The 20,552-nt window shown below is 48.1% G+C and overlaps 1 long non-coding RNA gene across 1 annotated transcript; it reads right to left on the bottom strand.

Moving 5' to 3' along the window:
• Positions 1-19,272, bottom strand: LOC118171226. Its single transcript, XR_004753112.1, has 3 exons — positions 19,129-19,272; positions 18,781-18,903; positions 1-1,939 (listed from the first exon to the last, which is right to left on the bottom strand). It is a non-coding gene; the product is annotated as an uncharacterized LOC118171226 (long non-coding RNA).
• Positions 19,273-20,552: the final 1,280 nt, after the last annotated feature.

The raw sequence follows: 20,552 nt of genomic DNA, 5'->3' as shown, positions 1-20,552 counted from the left end.
TTTAGCCAGAGGGTTTTATAGTCATCTATTCCTGCCAGGTGGCTGGTAAACCACGCACCAGTTTGTTATTTTCTTTTTAATCCAAAAGGAGAAAGCAAAGACAGCCCTTTCATAGCACTTTCCCTTCTGACGTTCCTGATGTGCTCACATCAAGGATCTGACTACGGCACTTTATGGCCTGCCTACCCTTCCATCAACCTTGGGATGTTTATTTTGCTTCAGACATCGCCGTTTGCATCACTAACAAGAACTGCAGGTCTTTTAGTGCTGCTATTTGTTTACTGAATACTTCAAAGCCTTTTCTTTCCACAAGCAAAAGCCTTCTTTCAGTCGGCGCAATCTGCAAACAGCCACGCAGCACCAAGGTGTGCTTTGTGCAGAGCAAAACAAAACCACGGAGCACTGAAGATATTTCCCTATCTGAGGTTCTAAATTTAGCTCTGCTTCGTTTCTCATTCCTCAGCTTCTCAGACTATTTGCTCCTCACCAAGAGCCCTGCAACCTCAGCAGATCTTCCCATTGCCAGCTACAAGTTGGGCAGCAGAACACAGCTGCAAACACGGTCAGCAGCAGCGATAGCAGCTAATCTAAAACAAATATTTTGTAACATCTACAAGCAAATTCATTTCCTCGTTTTGCTTTGACGGTCAGGATGCTATGCCGTGCTAATAGAAAGCGATTTGTTGCATCGGGTCGTGTCGAGCGCAGCGAGCAGCACACCTCCAGCTCTCTGCTCAGACGCAGGCTGCAGAAATGATAGATGTTGGCAGCAAATTAAATAAAATCTGCTGAAAATGATGCCCAAAGAAATACCAGGGCATACATTTTATGGCTTTCCTAGACGTGCTGAGGCTATTTTAAGGGCAAGCGAACTCCCACTCCTTCGTGTGGTTAGGATTATTCCTTGTATGGAACACGAGGCAGTGCAAACATCGCCTCTCATGTACCGCTGGTATTTGCGGTCATGCTTCCAAGTATTGACTAGTCCCAAATGTGCATCCACCACCAGAGCCTCGTGGCAGCTTCCGGAGAGCATTAAGCATTGGCGGTGCGCCACAGGAACCATCTCCGTGGAGAACAACCTGGAATTTCCCCGTGGAGAAGGACCTACCAGAGGGTGCCACCAGCCCAGCTCCCTCAGCAGCCATTCCACCGGGCAGGCTCCAGCACAGAGAAGATGAGGGCACCAGGAAAGGAGGACAGGAGGACTGATCAGGGAGGTTTCCACCCCACAAGGAAGCAACTCAACCCAAGCTGGGTTGGCTGAAGGCTGCAGAGCAGGCAAACGCCCAAGGCTTTCCAGGAACGGCAGCGTGCAGGATCAGAGAGGGTCAGCGATGCAGATCTACGTGGACAAAGTTGATTTAAGGAGAAATGCTGATCTGCATCTGCTGGGGAGGGAGGTTACTTCGCAATCAGCTGGCTGTGGTTGTCAGTACTCTTGGTCGCAGCAGAGGAGACACCTTGCACAGCCTGGTCCTCGTGGCAGCTTCAGGCAGGCTTGAGACCTGCCTCAAGGCACGTGGAGGAGAGCAGAGGGACAGAGCAGAAGGGGCTGGGTGGCAAGAATATTGTTTTTCAACAGCTCTTAACCCTGAAAACACCAAGAAAAGATGCAAGGGGCAAAAAATACACAATTTTCACTAGCTTTAAACCAAGCAAGCGCTGCTGGTACAACAGGGTGCAGCTGAAGAGGAACACAGCTGTTGAGACCACCTCGCTTGACCTCGGGTGCTGCCAAGCCTGGGTTTGACGTCTGGCTTGGCAGGGCTGGGCTCACAGCCTCCCAGGGGTGAGGGAGGCAAGGAGCAGCTGTTCTCCAGTCCTGAGGTCTCCTTGGGTTGGGAGCGGGGACACGGCTCCCTCGGTGACGCAGCCAGGCTGTGCCTCCAGTCCCAGCACTCAGGTGACCCCTGCAGAGCACTTTTTCAAGTCCTGCCTTAAGAAATCAAACGAAATGGCAGAGCTGTGAAAAAATAAAATAGTTTTAAGCCCATCCAACTTTGGGATTGAGAGTAAGATTTCTTGCCAGAGAATTTAAAACAAACTGGAAACTGATCATCTACTCATTTAAATGATGTGCCTGGAGCTAAACCAGCAAGGCTGAATAATCTCTGGGTTGCTTTCATCCTTCTTCAATTTTTTCTTTGTTCCATCAGCCACATGTGCGTTAAGTGTAAATTGAAGGGCTCTTAGCTGGAAAAGCAGATTGTGAAAAGGGCTTGGCCCTTGCCTTGTAATTCAGCTTCAGTATTACAATTACTCTTAATAGCACTCTTATTTTGTTGTATTATTTATTCTGGCTAGAACCTTCTAGGATCCCTTGAAGGCTTTTTTTCCTGGTGGATTTAGCCAACAGCCACTCATGAATCCAGATGTTTCTGCTTTTATCCACGGGAATTTTATGGTATGGATATGCCAAGATTATAACTTTAGGCTCAGCCTCAAGACAAGTATTCTTCAAATTCCCTAAATCATAAATGGAAAGTGCCATGAAAAACCTGGGCCCTGATGCATTCAGTGTGCCAGAATGGAAATCAAAGCGCAGGACAATATTGCTCAAGGTCCTGGATCCGCGTTGATACTCTGCTACATTGCACCAGAACTTCCAGCCCCGAGCGTGCCATTTTCCCTGTTCTCGTACACGGCCTCTTGCTTTTAGCACATCTTCAGCTCTTCTTTCCATTCACCATCCTGAAATTCGGAGCTAAGATACATGTGGGTCCAAGATGCTCACACTGGAAAAAAGATTACTCCCTGGAAGCCAGAGTGACTGCTGGTGTATTTAAATGAATGAAAGCCTGCCTGGTTATGTCAGCCCACCCTAGGAAACGCAGATCCTCTCCCCAGTCAAAACTGGTTCTGAAAGAAGGGCAAGAAAGAAACGTGCCCTGCCCCGATGGAGACCTGGTAAGTAATGTGAGTCTCTGCCTTTGACAGCACTCTGTCAAACCAAATGCATTCCTCCTGCAGAGTGTTGACAGCAGCGTGAAGCAGACCTTAAAATAATCCCGATAACCTTCCTTGCTGCGCTGCATTGCCTGGGGTTTCCTTCGGGCACTCCCATCTGTGGGGTCTGGGCCTCTCCCCTGCTGCCCGGGTTTGCCGGGGTGAGAGCCCTGACCGCAGGCACGGCGGTGGTGTCAGTGCCAGCACGGTGGCTCGGCACCCCACGGTAGCTCAGGAGCACAAGAATTGCAAACAGAGCTGCACAAAAGTTTTTCTTGGCTTTTCGGCAGCAAGTAGCAAACCTCACCTGCCTGTGGCCATGCTGTGTTCAGAGAAGCACGCCAGGGCCCTGGTCCTGCCTCTGCTGTGCCTGCTCTGAGCGCTGGGTGAGCCAAGGGAGCTTTCTGCCCCGCTGGTTGGAGGGGTGGCGAGCAGGGGGTGATGCGGAAGGAACACCTCCAGGGGCACTGGGGAGACGCCGCTGCCTGGAAAAAGAGAGCTCCTCTCCCAGGAGCAGCCAGTCGGTGCTTGCTCTAAGAGCATTACTTCTGTACCTGCAGAGCCGCGGGATCAAAGGAAATTCAAATTATTCCTAAAAGCTCTTCTAAGGCTTCCCCAGCACAGAAAAGCCTCTCGACTGGCACACAGGATGGAGCTGGCTCCACAGCAAACCCCTCCAGGGCAGGGACGTGCCAGGACAAGAAGGAGCCGCGAGAGGCAGGGTGCCGAGGGCTCAGCGCCCTGCCAAGCTCCCATGCGCAGAGTGGTGGCACAACCACACCGAGCCTTGCAGGGAGGCTACGAGCAGCAAAGCTTTTCCACCCCCTAACTCCATCCGTGACCTCAGCCATGCCCAAATCCTGCTGGGCAGAGCTGCTCAGGAAGGTGGGAAGCTCAGCGCGAGGTGCCATCAGTGGGTGCTCCACATCCAGGAGGTGGCAAGGACGGCGTGCTCACCCATGGGTGATGCTCCATCATCAGTCCCTTCACGTAACCACTTGTTTCCCCCCTCCACAGGCTGTTCTTGCTGGTATCCTCATCCTTTTGGCTGATGGAGGGCAGCCGTGGAGATGCCTGGTACTTTTATCCTGCTGTTCTCTACGGTGTCACATGCAGGAGGCAGCACGGGAATGGCAGAGTTAATGTAGAAAATCCATTCAAAGGGAAATATGCTTTTCCTGCTAATATTTTGGATCAAATGCGCTGTGCCGGGCTTCCAGAGGGTGCACATTAAATATCCCAGCAGCACAGTAGTTCTGCCACTTTCTATCACATTTTCTGTTCTATAATGAGCAGCTTTGTTGGTAGTCAAGTATGCAGCTTAAACTTTAAAGGCCACACAGTACTTATATGCTATATGACAACTGCAGAAGTATACCTGTTCCAATTTGTTCTCCTAATATTTGAGTAAAACGTTGTCTCATTGGCTTTGCCTTCCCGTAAAAATCCACATTTTTCATTAATAAGTTCATGACTTTCAAGCTACTAAGTTTTCCTTACCATCACATCTCTTTTTGGATACAGAACAAGAGAATATAAAAAACACAAAACCCAGAATTTTTCTTTTTCCAGCTGGAATATGAAGAAATACAAATATATTAAGCTCTAGTTTACAAGTTGGATTTTTTTTTTTTTTTAATTCTCTCAGCAGGTCACAAAGTGATAAAGTGCTTTTGTCTCCATTTCAGTGGGAGGCCAGTTTTGCCTTGGGCATACCGAGCACCATGGGTGCCTCAGTGCAATTTGCTGTTACTGCCACATCTCTCCTCCTTGTCCCGTGCTGCTGCTCCTCTCTTGCTGGGATCACTGGGACCTATCTGGGCAATGCAGCCCTGGTCCCGTTCTCCTACTTCCCAGACCTCTGTAAAGACCCGGCACACTCCGAGCGACCCTGCAGGTCCTGGACCTGTGCTCAAGTCTGGCCATATTCTGCACTTCTTCGGCTGTTGTGATCAAGCTTGTGATGAGACTGCTCCAGCTGGGATGCTTAATTGTGAGCATGAGCTGTGCTGGGGAAGGGGAATTGTCCCCATAAGGGATTGTCCCCATAAAGCTGTAACCACAGCCAGGAGGGTGACCTGGCTGTGCAAGGACAGATCCTGAACATGTTTGCACCACATCTGCACTTCAACATGTGCCCTGAAACCACTGCATCATTCCTGGCTTACATCACTTCATGAAATAGCAGTGTGGCCCTTTCTACCCCTTACATCCCAGCATCACTCCAAATCAAGGGACACGACCGCAGCATACCTAGTGAGGGCATCTGATTCTAAGGGCTGATCAAAACCTCATGGAAGTTAGTTTGCTTTTGACAACAAAGCAGGCAGAACCTGAAGATGTGCCTTTCTGCTCCTCCTCACAACTGAACGCAGCACTGGCATTAACACAGAGCAGACAGACCCAGTGTCTGTGCAGCAGATGAGGTGTCCAAGCCCATCACCGCTCAGCACGCACGGTGCCCCAGGTGGAGCCACAGGCAGAAGCATCCCGACAGCTGCGGTGGGAGGACGGGAGGTGACGGGAGGAGCAGAACCAGGAGGGACAGGCGTTCAGGTGACCCCGAGGGGAGCCAGGACCCACCTCCACGCTCCTGCCATGAGATACAATCTCCTCCACCCCCCGTGGCTGGAGGACTCGCTGCTGGTTCAGACATTCACAAGTGTTTCTCTGCTAAGGAAGATCTCACCTTTCACACCTCCAGTCCCTTGTTTTTTTTTTCCCTTTAACCTTTGTTGGGAGCCAGTCTCAAATCCACTAAAATAACAGTGTTTCCATGCCAACAGCCCAGAACTGGGCTCCTCTGGGGCACTTGAAGAGGCTGCTGTCAGAACACAGCCTGAGCTTCTTCCCACTCCAGCTTCGCACCCCACAGCCTCTTCCCATCCATTCCCCCACAGACCTCGGGGCACAACTCTGCTGTCCGTAGGTGCCACCCTTAACATCGAGAGGTGCTGCAGGCACCTGTTGAGCAGCCAGTTTGCACCCACCAGCCAGTCAGTGCCCCAGCGATGCCCAAGCGGGGCACACAGCAGCCGGGACACTGGTCTGTGGGGGCGGCAGAAAGGCCGGAGGTGCCTGTCTGAAGGACTGGACAGCTGTTGGATTTTGTAATCCCTTCAGCTTTATTAATAATATTCATAATTTTCATGCCCTCCCTGGTATTTTACAGAGAGCATGAAGCGATCCTTTGTTATTAACACAGGCACTGCTTTGCTCCCATCCACAGCATTTCTCCACCCGCCCCCCCCCCGCATTTCCACCACCCCGGCACCCTGGCGGCAAAGCCCTGCGGCTGCTGAACGCTCCGGTCCCAGCCTGGCAAAGCCCTAAAGCTTTGGCCTCAGCCAGCCCAGGAGCACCCCCAGCACCCCCTCCTCGAGCAGGGCAGGACATCTGGGCTTTGCAGAGCCAGGCCCAGCGCTGCCTCCCGCGGGCGGCACGGCCTGTACCTTGCCCCGAGACTGCCTCCAGCCGAGCGCCCCATTGATCCGCCGCTCTTGAGGCCCTTCCAAAACCCTATCCCGCCCCTGCAGCACTTCTGTCTGCCCTTAGACAGAGATTTATGAGGGTTACCCACAGATGTGGCTGCAGAAGCAGTCCAAAAGGGTTTGTTGCAGTGCCACGAGCAGCGCTCCTCCAGGCCTGGTCCTCGCTAAGTCACTCCGAGCGGGACACAACCGCAGAGCGAGCTCTGAAGCGAGACCTGGGGAGGCAGCGTGGATGCCTGCCAACCTGACAATGGGGTTTCATTTAACGAGCACGGATTTAAGTGTGGAAATCAAATATGAAACAGTCGTAGCCAGCATTGTCTGCATTCTTGGAGTGGCACTGAACTAGCAGTGAGAAAAGAAGCGAGACGCTGGCCCAGACATGCTCCAGCTGTCTGAGCCTACCTCTGCCCTCCTCCGCTGAATGCAGCCATTCAGCTTGTTTTCATTTCATTATCGGATGTTATTTTTGCAACCTGGGAAAAGAATAGAAAAGGGAAAAAGGTCCTTAAAATGCTTTGGGGTTTATTTTTTAAGATCTAGCCCCTTTCTTTCCTTTTTACCAGGGCTAAATAGCACGGACCTCACGGAGAGCGCGAGGCCGGTGGCATTATCAGTTCGGCACTTGTTTCCCAAACACAGCCCTTTATCTCGGAGGGAGCAGCGTTTGCGTTGCTGGGGTTATTCACGTCAGTTGTGTTCATTTAGAGCTGAGCAACATGCAATTAACTAGCCATATAAAACACCCACTGAACGAGCAACAGCTGCCTACAGGTAACCTGAAATTTCACGCACGCGCCTGCCAAATGTTGCGGCTCTACCCCTGTAAATTCCCCTCTGCACGTGGGAGCAGAGCAGGCCCTTTCCCATCGCTGTGGCTGGGTGAACAGCAGGCACTCCTTCCCCAGCTCAAGTCAAGCTTTTAATGACTTGGTTAAAAGCCTGACACTGCAGATTGCTGCTAGCAGGAGAGCTGCTCCACCAGCCCTGGGGGCAGACATTCCCCCCTTCCCTTCCCTCCCCATCTTTCTCAGGAGCAGAGCCTATTTGTTTTAGTGTTCAGGAATTCACACCCAAGATCTGATGTGAGTTTATTTTCCTCCTTCGCATCAATTTTGCTTTACAGGTAAATGCCAGCACGTACCTCCTGTGCCCCCCAGCTGGGGACACTGCACCCTGTGAAAAGCCAAACCCCTGCCAAACGAAGGGCAGGATTATATCATTGCCCTGCAGCAGGGTGGGAGTTCTGTCAGTTCGTACTGGACTTCTGTAAAAAGAAAATAAATCCCTGCCTTTTGGTGCTGATACTGCTTCAGCACAGCAAGTTCTCAGTGGTCCTCCACGCTCCTTTTTGAAAAGGAAGAACGTTTTAACATTTCATGCATCTTTCTCTTGAGGACAGAGTCACAAGTGCCAGACCAGAACCTGGTTTAGGTCTTGCACATTTGTTGATTATTACTGGCAGGAGAAGGTCAGATGGGCTTTAATATGAGTTCTTTCTCCAAGCATCGCTTTGTAACAACATTCAAAACAGGTCTATAATTTGAAATTTGGATCCTTTAAGCTCCAGTAAGATGAAGGTGCACTTACAATAACCACTCACTACACCCCGATCATTGCTTCCCAGTGAGTGATGTTGCTCTAAGTATTTGACTAGAGCAGTTCATAACTTATTTTCACCTTATCCCAGCCCACTCAACAAGGCCAGACCCAAGCAGGACCCTCACCCCATGACCCTGAAGACCCCATGTGCTGCGCTGCCCCCCCATGCACCGAACCAGCCCGCCAGGCAAGCTGGGGGCCTGAATGCTTTCAAGTGGGTTGGAAGATCGGAAAGGAATTTGGGAATTTTTCTGGAAGTTGTGAATGCCATTTTATGGCATTCAAATTAGATCATTTCCTCTTTCATCCTGGCTTTCACCTTTTCGTAATTTTTAAATTTTGTTTAATGAAAATCTTTAATGAGAATGTTTAATGAAAACCCTATTCAAATTGAATTTCCATTCATTAAGGATACAAGGATGATTTCAAGCAGCAAGTTTCATAAGTTCTTCCAAAGCCAGAAACCTTAAGCACATGCTCAACACCAAGCCTACAAGCAATTCCATTTACCTTAATAGGAGTGCTTATCTCTAAGCATGTGCATAAGTGGTTTGTTGGCAAAAGCTAGTGCTTATTCCCTTCCAGATGACCCTATTTAATATTTCCCAATATTAATCTGCTCAGTAACTATAAACACCAGAAAAAAAAGCTTTGAATTAGCTCTGCAAAGAGCTTTTCCAAATAGGACATCAGCTTCTCAAGGAGGGTCAAACTGTTCATGCCTGAGCAGTCTGAAAGGGATTGGGGCTGACCCAAAGCCACAGGAACCAGTGAGAGGCGTTGACTGCTTTTACCAGCCCAGGGATGGGATCCTGCATGAACGAACACCTTTCTGGTTTTGGCACTGTGACTAGTAGGGATAACAAAGGCTGTATGCTGACATTAAGAGAGTTGGTTTTATTTATTGACATCCTGTTAACCTCCAGCCCCCAGTGCACTTAAAGGAAGCTGTTAATTTAATGGTTGCATCAGAAAGATATGACAAAACACATACTGCTGAGCAACCATGGAAATCTCCAGGCCTAACATCAGCCTCAACACCTGCACAAGGCAGCGGCTGCAGGGAGCCCTGCACAGAGCATAAGGTTAAAGAATTCATCTTTGAAAAGGAAAGTTTTCAGATCAAATTGGTAATAGCTGATACAGACCCTAGAACCAGCCTTTGGTAGAGGCCTCCCCTGTAAAAGCTGTACTCCAGCAGAAAAGCATCTCTAGGTCCCCGTTTCCTTGCAGTGGGATTGATGCAGGGTGGCTGGATTAATCCGCTCCCACTGCTTGGGGTTAAAGCTGCACACAGGGCTGTGAAGTGTTCTCAGCAGTCCTCACGAACCAGGAAAGGTTATTTTGCTATTAAGCCTGGGCACAAGCTGATCTCACAGCAGTGCCATTTGAGTATAGGTGGTGTCTACTTTACCGAGACAAGCTTCTATCCTGCATATATGCCAAGGAAAAAGGAAAGCAATGGGAAGACTAAATTCAGCATCTCATTCTAGGCAGTGAACTGTAGAAAGACAAAGGCCGTGCTGCAACAAAATACCTCAGCACATACCTGGCAGCAGACACGAGGATGACAACAGCACTTGTCAGGCTGAGTTCAGTAACTACCGTGCTCATGGCAATCAGGATTCCCTACAAGTTGGATGGGACGTGAATTACAGCCACGTTGTAAACCCGTGTTTTTCATTCCTGGACTGTTTTCCCCTCACCTCCAGCCATCAGCCCACGCGTTGAAGTACTGCTGAACTTAACCATAGGAGCCAGATCTCAAGATTATACACTTAAAACTGAAGATGAAAAGCTTCAAGTGTTTTAAAGTGATGAAGCCATAGTCTTTCCATTCCCTGCTCAGACACATTTATACCCCAGAAAGCACTGTCACTTACAAAAGCAAAGCAGGAAGATGGTTTTATTTTATTACCTCCATGTTCGTGGCTCAGGCCAGCACTCACACTCAGGTTTAGTCCCTGCTCCCTGACCCACATTAGATGCTTCTACAAATTTGAGCACTGACCTTCCAGGCATGAGACTGTGGACTTGTGTCAAGGTTCTCTGGGATACTCCTGCAACTCCCAACAGTGCTACAAACGTAGTCACTGATTGTCAGTTGGTCTCAGCTTTGCCTTTCCTATAAAAACAGCCTAGCACCTCCATCCAGCCAGCCTCCCCAGGTCTCCTGAGCAGCTGCTGCTGTCCCTTCCCTGAGTCTACTCCCTCACCCTTCAGCCCGTGGCTCAGGGTCAGCATCATCCCTCATTCCTTTATCCCACTGCTCACAATTTTCATCCACTAGCTCCTAACAAGAAATGGAAAGGAAAGGTCCTTACAGCTTCAGCCAACCCAACCTCCTGAAGTCTTTCTGCCCAGAGAGACAATAACTATGGCCCAAGCCAAGATACTATCTCTTCCAGACGAGGGAAGTCTGGCAACCCTGATAGCTAATGGCCTACGTAAGCCCATTACAATTTCACTTTTCATAATTCAGCTCGTTTCTTAACTGCATGGAAATGCTATATGGTATTTATGGAAAGTTCAGTGTTACTCAACGTTACTACATTTTTGGAAGCAGCAATGCTGTTTTTAGTGGTGTTGGTTAACCACAGTCTTGAACTATCACATCCACTTGATAAAGCATGGATACGCTTGGGGAGATTTCTGCCTAAATAAACTGGAAAAAATTTGTGAGCCACTTCAGAAAACAAAGTCACTTCTGCACACAGGTTCCTCCCCTCACCTGGCTGCACTCAGCACAGGTGTCCACCTGCACAGACAGCAGAATTAAAGCCTGATCCTGTAATCATTAGTCAGGCAAAATTACAGTGGGTGATGGTCTGCCTACCTGAATGAAGTGAGTGCCTGACAGCAGGTTCCAGGACAGGAGCATGCCGATTACCTTTTTGTCTCTTGGTTTTCTAGTCAGCAGCTCCGTGTGGGCAGCAAGCATGTAAAAGGTATTTTTGCTGCAAGTGTTATAGTTCAGCAGACCTCTTTATTGAGCCATCACTGCCTACAAATGAGTTCTCCAATTAATACTGCAGCAGATCTAACAAAGATGGTGTGCAGGACTTTGCTACAGCACCTCCAGGAGACCGGGCTGCCACCCTTTTCCAGCTTTTCAGAAACCAGTTTACCAGGACAAATCAGGATTTAACCTAAACCACCAGGGCATGAGTTACTTTGTGTGTTTAAAAAACGACCACAGCGCTAGATCTGTCATTCTAGACAATAAAATCCTGTTTATCGAGTTAGGAGCAGCAGCACCCCAGCTTTCTGTAGGTCACCCTTCCATCTCTGGGCTGAGTTTGCTTTAGGCTCTCACACTTTTCTGGAGACGCCTCCTGACCACCAGCTCTGCCCCACTGCTGGTAGCAGCCAGGAAAGCAGAGATGAGCAGCTGCCAACTCCCGCTGCAGCCGTGGCAAAGGAGAACCAGCAGCCTACTGGAACAGGCAGCTGCCCTCCGGCTGTCACAGCAGAGCAGGATGGGCTTAGCAGGACCAGGCTTTGCGAGGACTGCGTCCAACTGCCGTGGCACGTGTTCAGTGCACAGGACTGATCCAAGAGCACTAGCTCCTCACACGGATGGAGCATGGATCTTCATACAAGGAAAGTGGTTAGGATGCTGTGGCTACCAGACACACAGTGCTGACAGATTTTACAGAAGACTTGGAAATATGGGCTCAAACCAGCAGTTAAGTGGCATATTTTCAAGCCTATGAAGCACAGGTTGTTTCTCAGAGCAAAAGAAGGCTGTACAAGCTCACGTTGCCCAAACCCTTTATGAACACGTCACATTTCACCTACACTCCGTTGCCTGCCTCAAGCATTTGCTTTTGAGCAACTCCTGACACTTCTACCCAAGTTCAAGCTTTTAAATTTGACTCACTTTAGGAAACACTGGACATTAATCCTCCCATGCAGGTACTAATAACCAAGAAGAAAACATAATTGAAGTCCCCTCAGCCTTTCCCTCCCCAGGCCACCTGCTGAAGATTTATCACTGACACACTCCTTCCTGCTTTGCTTAACATCTGACTTCACCGCCAGGCCGGTCAGCAGTTGGGATCAGTTCACCTCATCTTCTGCCTGCAGGGCAGTTAGGGTGAAGGCAAGCCACATGAAAGGAGACGGTGTTGGCCTGCTTTTACAGCTACACAGAAATCGCCATCTGATATGATCAAAACACAATTTTTAACTGGCCCTGGTAGTTAATGGAAACTAATCCAGGAACAAATAAGTGAGTGTGACACACCGTGGAAGACTACAGAAAAATACAAAAAGATTTTAGAGGCAAAGATCAAAGAAAAGGCACTAGTTAATAGCCACGTTTTCTTGAAACAAGCCCTTCCTTTGAAGGTAACAGCTGATGAATAGGAATCTGATGAAGCTGATCCTTACCAAGTGCCTTTGAAACAAGGTGTGTACACCCTGAAACAAGCAACTTCCAGACTGGCAATATCACATGGCTTCTGATAATTCTTTTAGTTACAGTAACTTGCGTGGATAGCCTGCAAGGAGAACAGCATGCACCTGCTCCCTAGATTAAACAACCCAATTGCAAAACTGGAAGATTTTTCCTTGCAAGTTACGGGTAACATCCCAGTCCCACTGCAATCCCTTGCTTTGGCTTGTTGAGCTAACGCTCAGCCGATTTATGGAAGCTGAGATCCAGCAGAACACCATGATGCCCACACGGCTACTGGGTGCTTACCCTGCCTCCCAGGGCAGATTCCCTCCCACACCACTGATGTTCAGGCACTGGAGCTCCCACACAGGGAGGAAAGCCTGGTGCTCTCGCAGAAGGCCCAGACATTGAGCTAGGCAAAAGAAAGCAGCGAGAACAGAGGAGGAAAAAGTGGGCCTTGGAAGGAAAAGACTGAAACCTTGGGTCCCTCCAGGGGATTAAGACATGGACTGGAGCTTCAGGGTAGTACTGGCTAGAAGTTAAAGCCAAGAAAGTGAGAAACACCCCTCAGTTCCTAGTACAGGGAGAGCAGCAGCTAAATGCTGTTCATACAGGAAGGAGGAAAGGCCATTTTGGAACATAAATTCCTCTAGCCTTATTCAAAACATGACTAATGACTACCTTCACCAGAAAAGTGGTGCAAAGCGAGGTTTTTCCACCCCTGAAGTGGCACTGCTCTTATCACAGGATGTCTCATAGCAAGCAGGAATAAGCTGTAAGAAAAATGAAGTCCTACATGGAAAGACTTGAGGCCTGGCTCAGCTGGCTTAAATAGATCTTCCCAGGATTGCTTCAAAATGGGAGTGGGCCTGCAGAAGCTTTTCCACAATGCCAGCACCAGCGATTGCCTTGCCATTAGTCTCCCACATCTGGGCTGCAGCTCTGCCCTGGGGAACTGACCCAATGTATTCTTGCGTTTGCGGAGCCCAGTCTGACCAAATAAACCCTCAGTAGTCCCCTTCATACCCAAAATGAAGGGACCCACCTCAAAGATGAACAAGGATCCCAGACACCTGGCCTCATGGACTTCCAGAAGAACTCCCCTTAGGCTGGAACGTCTGCACTTGCTAAACTTTACTTACCTTCAGTAGATACCCTAGCTGCCTTTTGCAACCAGACACTGCTACAGAGTGATTTCTTCAATACAAAGCTGGTTTGATTTCTGCCACAGCCTTCTGAGCAGGTAGCACTGGTACAGAAATGCTCCAGTCTGGGAAAAACCTCAGGGAAAATAAGCCACCAAACAAGGGCGGAGGGTAGCAGAGTTTATTTACCTCACCAGTAACCACTAGTTATAGCAATAACATCGCATTACCTCACTGGTCAGGTTTCACAGTAAAATTCCCAACACAACAGCGTGATGGAATGGGAAAAATATCAGAAGAGCTGAAGGATGTGCAGGGACAGGCGGCTGTTGGCTGGATAAGAGGTTGCCCTCCGACAGCTTCCTGAGAAGGCTGCTGGCTTGGAGACTAAAGGGACCCAAGTCACATCAAGAACTGTCATGAGTGGCACAAGTATTCCTACAGCCTCCCTGCACCCTGCCCACCCGGTCCCTCGGTGAGGTGACTCAGCTCCCCAGCCTAACCCAGAGCCTTTGTGGGGTTCCCTCCCTGCCCACGCTGCCACTGCCATGCAGAGGTACGAGACATGCGGACAGTGGACTGGCTCCAAGACAAACTTGGCTAGCACAAGGAGTGTAATGAGCTAGACAAACAATAGGTACCCAAACACATTTTCCTATCCTTGTGGGATTAAAATTGCTCCCCGCATGTCTAGTCCTCTGCTCTGAAGTTTATTCCTCTCTGCAGACAGATGTCTGTAAAACAGAGCACTGCTGTGAGAGCATTCCTCCCTCACCTACCTGCTTTCTCTTGAAAACAAGACATCCCCCCAGATCCTGGGCAGAACCCGCCTTTCATTTTACAATCAGCTTCCAAACCCCGCTGGCAGTGAACACGGGGTGCTGCCTGGCATACACAGACCTCAAGCAGCCTCCAGCACTTTGTCTCTGGGTACTCCCCGAGGCAGATCACCAAGCTTCAGTGATGCTTCTTGTTACCCCCATGCCAGGTGCAAATAGTTTTCTTCTATTTACATCTCAGGGAAGGGCAAAGAGAAGAGGAGAGCCCCAGACCCCAAAGGGAATTTGAGCTTTACACTGCCAGACACCCCTGCCACTGACCTCTGCCAGGTGGGAGTTCCTGAATTATCACAGCTTATTTCCCAGGAGGAGGCCCATAGCAGAACACCTACCCTGCATCTGGTTTCACTTCACAGTGTGCCATTGTCACTTCCCCCCAGATGGAAGCTTATTTTTACTGGGAACATGTTAAATCTCAATGTTACTGCACAGCTTTCCCTTTCTCTTCTCTATAAGAGCAGGAAGTAGATTTAGCACAGCCTAACAGCCAGGTGATAAATGTTATGGACTGGTTGCAGGCAGCTACAGAGGACTAGAAAAGCCTCAGATAAACCTTCAGTGTCAAACATCTGTACCCACTGAAGGCCACTGAGCAAGACAGGCTTGGAAAAAGTGGGTAAAAAGATTTTATTAATCTACACATACAAAGACACCAGAAGAGTCAACTTCATGCATCTATCTAAAAGCATAGATACAGAAATTAAATGAATACCTTATAAAAACCAGCAATGAAATGGCTGTGTTGCTACACCACACTCACATCATTAAGCAAGTGCTGTGAAGTTACCAGTAAAACCATTCTCTTGTTTAACTCTCAAGAGGGAGAGGTCTTTCCAATTTTCAGAAGCCTGAGGGACTCTTGGGGAGAGTCAGACACAATAACTCAGAAATGTCACCATTAATTCTGAATTTTATGCTAGGCTCTAATCGACAGCAGTGATAAAGGACCACAGATGACATTTATCCATGTTGTTTCTGTTGTCTAGTCATAGTTTAAGGGGGGTCAACATTCAGATTTCAAGAGATGCCAGATAATTCAGAAGTTTCTGTAACTGGACTTTGGGGTAATATTTATAATACACCTGGGAGCAGCCTAAACACAAATTTCAGCTTCAAACTCCATTCCCATTCCTCCTGCCCACCTCAGTGCTCTCCAGATCATAGCTAAACCATCAGTTTAGATCAAACTCAGAAGAGAAAGTCTTTTCTTCATTTCCCCTCCAGGAACATCAAAGACTAGAGCTGACTTTGTTCCATTGTCTCACCGTCAAACCTTCCCTGGGTGATTCAGTCTGATGACAAATGGGTGACAGGGCAGCTGGCATGGCGCTGGCTACACCAAGAGCACATTTCCAGCAGCTGAGCCAACAGCACAGTTCACTGAATCCAAGGCAAAAGTTTCATTTCCCCCTTTGGGTCTACAAAACCACACCTGGTTTGAGATATGGGGCAGAACTCATGTGTCTGCTCTCTGCTGCAGCATCCCTTTTTGCTTCAGCTCTTTTTCTAAGTATGCTGAAACTTAAGAAAGTAGTGAAATTAGCAGTGCTGAAAGAAATTCAAGATCCTGGCTGAATAACCTGAGATACCTAGCTTTCTTTGACAATTAAAAAGCCTCAGCACAGAGCAAGCACCAGGAGCTGCTAGCAGTGTGTCCAGGTTCTCTGCTCCCAGTTGGGGCAGATAAGCTGAACAACTGCGGGCCATGGTATCATGCAGATTCTTAGCAATTATACTGGTGCTCGCATCAGAATTTCAGCTCATCTCACAGCAATCGGTATTATGACTGCAGAACGTATGAAAGCTGCAGCAATATACTCATCAGAACTTCAGAGGGTATTAAGCTCATTCCATTCTATGCCCTAGCTCGCACCATAGCATGGCAGGTCCTTCACCACTCACAGCTCTGATTTAATGGGATCTGTCCCCACCCAGAGCAGAGCAGCTCCAGCACAGAGGAGCTCAGAGCCTGGCAAGCTGGGCCCGACCACCCCACTGTGGAAGTCTCATCGGGGCTGTGAAATTGAGGCACACAAAGGTGCTTGCCTGCACAGTAGTCTCTGGACACAGTTAAAGTGTGAGCTGTGTTTTGCTGGAGATTACCATGCTGTTACTGGTTCCCTTGATACCATCAGCTCCAAAGTGTAGATGCAGCCAGGGGAATGCTTAAAGAATCCAGATGCACTCCTCAGCCTTAATGTGTTTTCCTTTCCCCCAAATATTGCTATACATTTTCTGTAATGACAGCCGTGACTCAGATACTTCACTAGAGAAGAGGAGGATCAGTTTCTTTGGTGCATGCTTATGTGTTTCAACTGAATACCTAAGAACACAAATAGAGCACTCTGCCTTCAAGTCTAATATATCATTTTATGGAAATTACAGGAACATACTACACAGTAGCCTCCTTTCATCAGGATGTAGGCTTCCTAATATCCTAAGGAGGAATATGAAATGGATCAATCTACATCTTGCCCTGTGAAAGGACTTTACCAAAGACCATAAAACAATTTTCTGAGATGTGACTGGCCTGGTTCAGACCTCTTCCTCAGTACACCTCTCCTTGAAGTACCAGAAATGAGCTTCCACATGAACAAGGGGAGGTTTAGGAAAAATAAACAGACCGGGAGGCATTTATATGAAAAGCACTTAAATAATCTAATCTCTGTAGCTAATTTAAGAACTCCTAGGGAAAGGAAAAGTAGAGATAAGGAATCTTAATGAGGTCAGGCCAAAAATCAACACATGATCAGCAATCAAATGCTTGCTGACTGCCTGTTCATTATATGTGATGAGTCTGACAGTTTCTCAAGAGGAGAGACCATTACAAAAAATAGTAAAACATTCCACTAAAAACCCACTGAGCCAGTATTAAAATCTTAGTAAATAGTAAAAGCCTAGTAAAGCATTGCTAGTCACTGCTAAAGCATTGCTAAGCAACCCTTTATCCTCCTTAGGACTGGATTAGCTTCATCACAGCAATAACTAACAGTCCTTCATCCTCACTCACAACGCTGAGTTTGAAGTGCTATGTAATTTTCTTTGAAATGCCAGTGAGAGCTGCCACTCCAATTCCCAGCCCCTGCTGAGGCAGGGAGAAGCTGTGCTGAGGGAAGCTTGTAGCCACCAGCAGTCAGAAGCCAGGCTACAGGACATCAATTAATTACCTTAAAAGACTTGCAATATTTATTCACCCTCACACTTTAATTCTTTGTGATTGATAAGCAGCAGCTGATATCCCTCTCTAGTACAGATCTAGAGACACCTAGCTTTGCTCTTGCCTGAAGCTAAACTAGTTGCAGTCAGAATTTCTGCTAACGCACTATTTAACTGCAGTAAAGACTGAAACCAGGGAACTCCTGGGTGTAGACCTCACTGGACTATTACTGAGGCAGCAGTTTGCTGCTAGGCATTGCCACCACTCTCTAATCAGTATTCCATTCACATTTGAATCACCTTAGCAGGCCCTCTAAAGTGCTCTTTCCCTGGATGTTAGTGATAAATCACCTACCAGGGTATATAACCAGGCTGATGGTGAGCTTGCCTAGTCTAACCTACAAGCAAGCTCCAAAGACAAGATGCAAGGGAGTTGACCAGCATCAACCTGATCTGAAAGTGATGACAGGTTATTTAGAGACCAGTGACAATAACTTGATGCTTAAAAAACATAGAGCCTAAGAGAAGCAAGTTAGGAGATTTTGGGGGGTCTCTTAGCACTCTCTCCCCTGTGGGATGAGACATTTGGGAAGCAGCAACCAGGGACCCATTTACTTTCCAGGCTATAACAGAAAGTGGTGAGTTCCCATCCACCTCCCCAACCTTTCATTGTCTCTACCTGAATTTCTTTCCTATATCAGCATAGATATATTAATAATAGCACTCCCCAGCCTACACAGGGCTTTAACAAAGGTGCATCCACTGTCATCTTTAGTCTGACAGGTGTGGATTGTCACCAGCTGGACCTACAGTGCAGATTTAATGAACACCTAGGACTTACATAGCTATCTACTTCAGTTGGTAAGACAAATAAGCTGTTAATTTGTTGTGAACAAGAATTATTCACTCCAAAAGTTATTGCCTGTACCTACATAAGGTATTTGCTAACAATAGCTTTTGTAATAGAAGAAAATCAGTTCAGATAGGACACTTGTTCCTTTCAAGTGCAAACAAAATATGTACTCTACTATTGTGCCTCTATCAGGATGAGCATTTTAGCGCAGAGAAGAGGTAACATGCAAGTCAGATCCCTTTACCTGTTATCTCTGATTTTTGAAGAACTCAAAAGTATCACTACCCATTCTCAGAGCCTGGGTTCTGAGACAGACAAGGTTGGTTCCTACACTGTTACTCACATGGATGAAGAGATGCTCTTCCAGAAGCAGAGGGGCTAGCACCAACACAGCAGTCTGGGGAGCTCCTCCTTGACCCAAGCAATTCATCCTGCAGCTCATGAGGAAAAGGTGCTATTTGCTTTCCTGAAAGACAGTACCCAAACAACTTGGTTAGGTTCCATCACATACTGGCACAGATGAAACAGGGCCCCAGCTACTCTATGGTGGAAAAACCAAGAACAAGCCCAGCACAGGCACTGCCTCCATCCCACAGAGCCTGAGCACAAGAGCAAGCACCAGCCCCAGCACAAGACAAGCAGGTCCTGGGCCAACCCTCTCAGGAACAGAAGGAAACAAGGCCACACATACAAGGGGCTCTCCAGAATACACCAACTCCAGCACAGGCCCAAGGAGGCAGCAGCAAGGCTGAAGACCGACAGCCCAGTAGCACAAACAGAAATAGGGGCCCTGGGATGAGCTTAAATAGGGCCCAGAGACCATGGGCAGGGCGTGGGTGAGGCCTCAGGTGAGGTTGCTCAGGGCCATTAAGTGCAGGCAGAGCCCTGACACGTACACCTGCTGAGGATGTTCATTTTATATAGGGTGTATGAAGCTATACTGATCCATTCCTGTGTGAGACCAAAAGCAGATGCCGCTCACACACCAGACCCTCTCCCCAAAGCACCCTGTGATGAAGCTGGCTCTGCCGGGCTGCGGGTCTCTGGTGGCGAGCAGCCTGCTCCCGGATCAGGCCTTGCCCAGGCTGATGAAAGTACTGGGCTGGCAGCATGCTATGGTCACATTTAAGCTAATTTTTTGTCAGAGCTCCTGAATTTCCTGGGTTAATGCCACCTCAGAAAAGGCACATCACTCCTTTTAAAAACAAAGTCCCCTTCACTTGGTTTGACTTCTTCGCACACCAGCGCCCCTACGGCAGAGCTCAGAGGGACAAAAAATGCCTAGCTTTAAGCAGTTGGATTTGAATAAGCTTATGACAAACTTATTTTCCCTAAAATCCATCATGTAGAGGCAGTGTTGCCCACCCTTCCTTCCACATCTTCCCTGTCTGGGCCGACTCTTCTTCCTTATCTCCAGCAAGCGGTCCTGACATTCTCCAGATACACACATGAGGTCACACAGAGACTTTCTGGCCAAGTACACTGCTTATCCACAACGCTTACACGTACAGAAGGCTGGGGACATCTCCCCAGATCTGAGCTGAAGGGACAGCTTTATCTCTGCAGGAGTCCCACAGACACAATACGGCTGTTTGCCCTGGGCTGTGCCTCTGCCTCACAAGGCCCTCACAGTTTTCAAGGGAACAGATTACACAGGGCCGTGCCAAAACTGGCAGCTTCCTGGAGAATTTGCTGTAGAGAACTTTAAACAGGTTGAAGGTAAAGAGGACATCCAGTAACCCATGGGTTGTGGGGTAATGGAGAAATGTCACAGAATAGTCTAGGTTGGAAGAGACCTCCAAGATCACTGAGTCCAACCTCTGACCTAACGCTAACAAATCTGGAGAAAATGGAGAAATAAAACAGGAGAAAGAGAGGACTGGGAAAATCCGTGTGCTAAAGAAATGGTTTCTTCTGCAAAGCCAGGCCGGAGCTTAGTGAAAATAGCACTGGTTGCTAATTAAACTGCTCCTACTCGTTATGTTTCCTTTTCACAAATTTACTTCTCTCTGGTGTAAAGACAATGAAGAACTTTCATTTTTGACTAAAGCTGATGTGCCAAATTGTGAGCTCAGTTAAACTGGTGGAAACGCACATAAAACATTCCCTTAGGGG

The sequence above is a fragment of the Oxyura jamaicensis genome, chromosome 9 (genome assembly GCF_011077185.1).
Source record: "Oxyura jamaicensis isolate SHBP4307 breed ruddy duck chromosome 9, BPBGC_Ojam_1.0, whole genome shotgun sequence".
Lineage (NCBI taxonomy): Eukaryota > Metazoa > Chordata > Aves > Anseriformes > Anatidae > Oxyura > Oxyura jamaicensis.
This window is presented reverse-complemented; position numbering and strand designations above follow the sequence as displayed.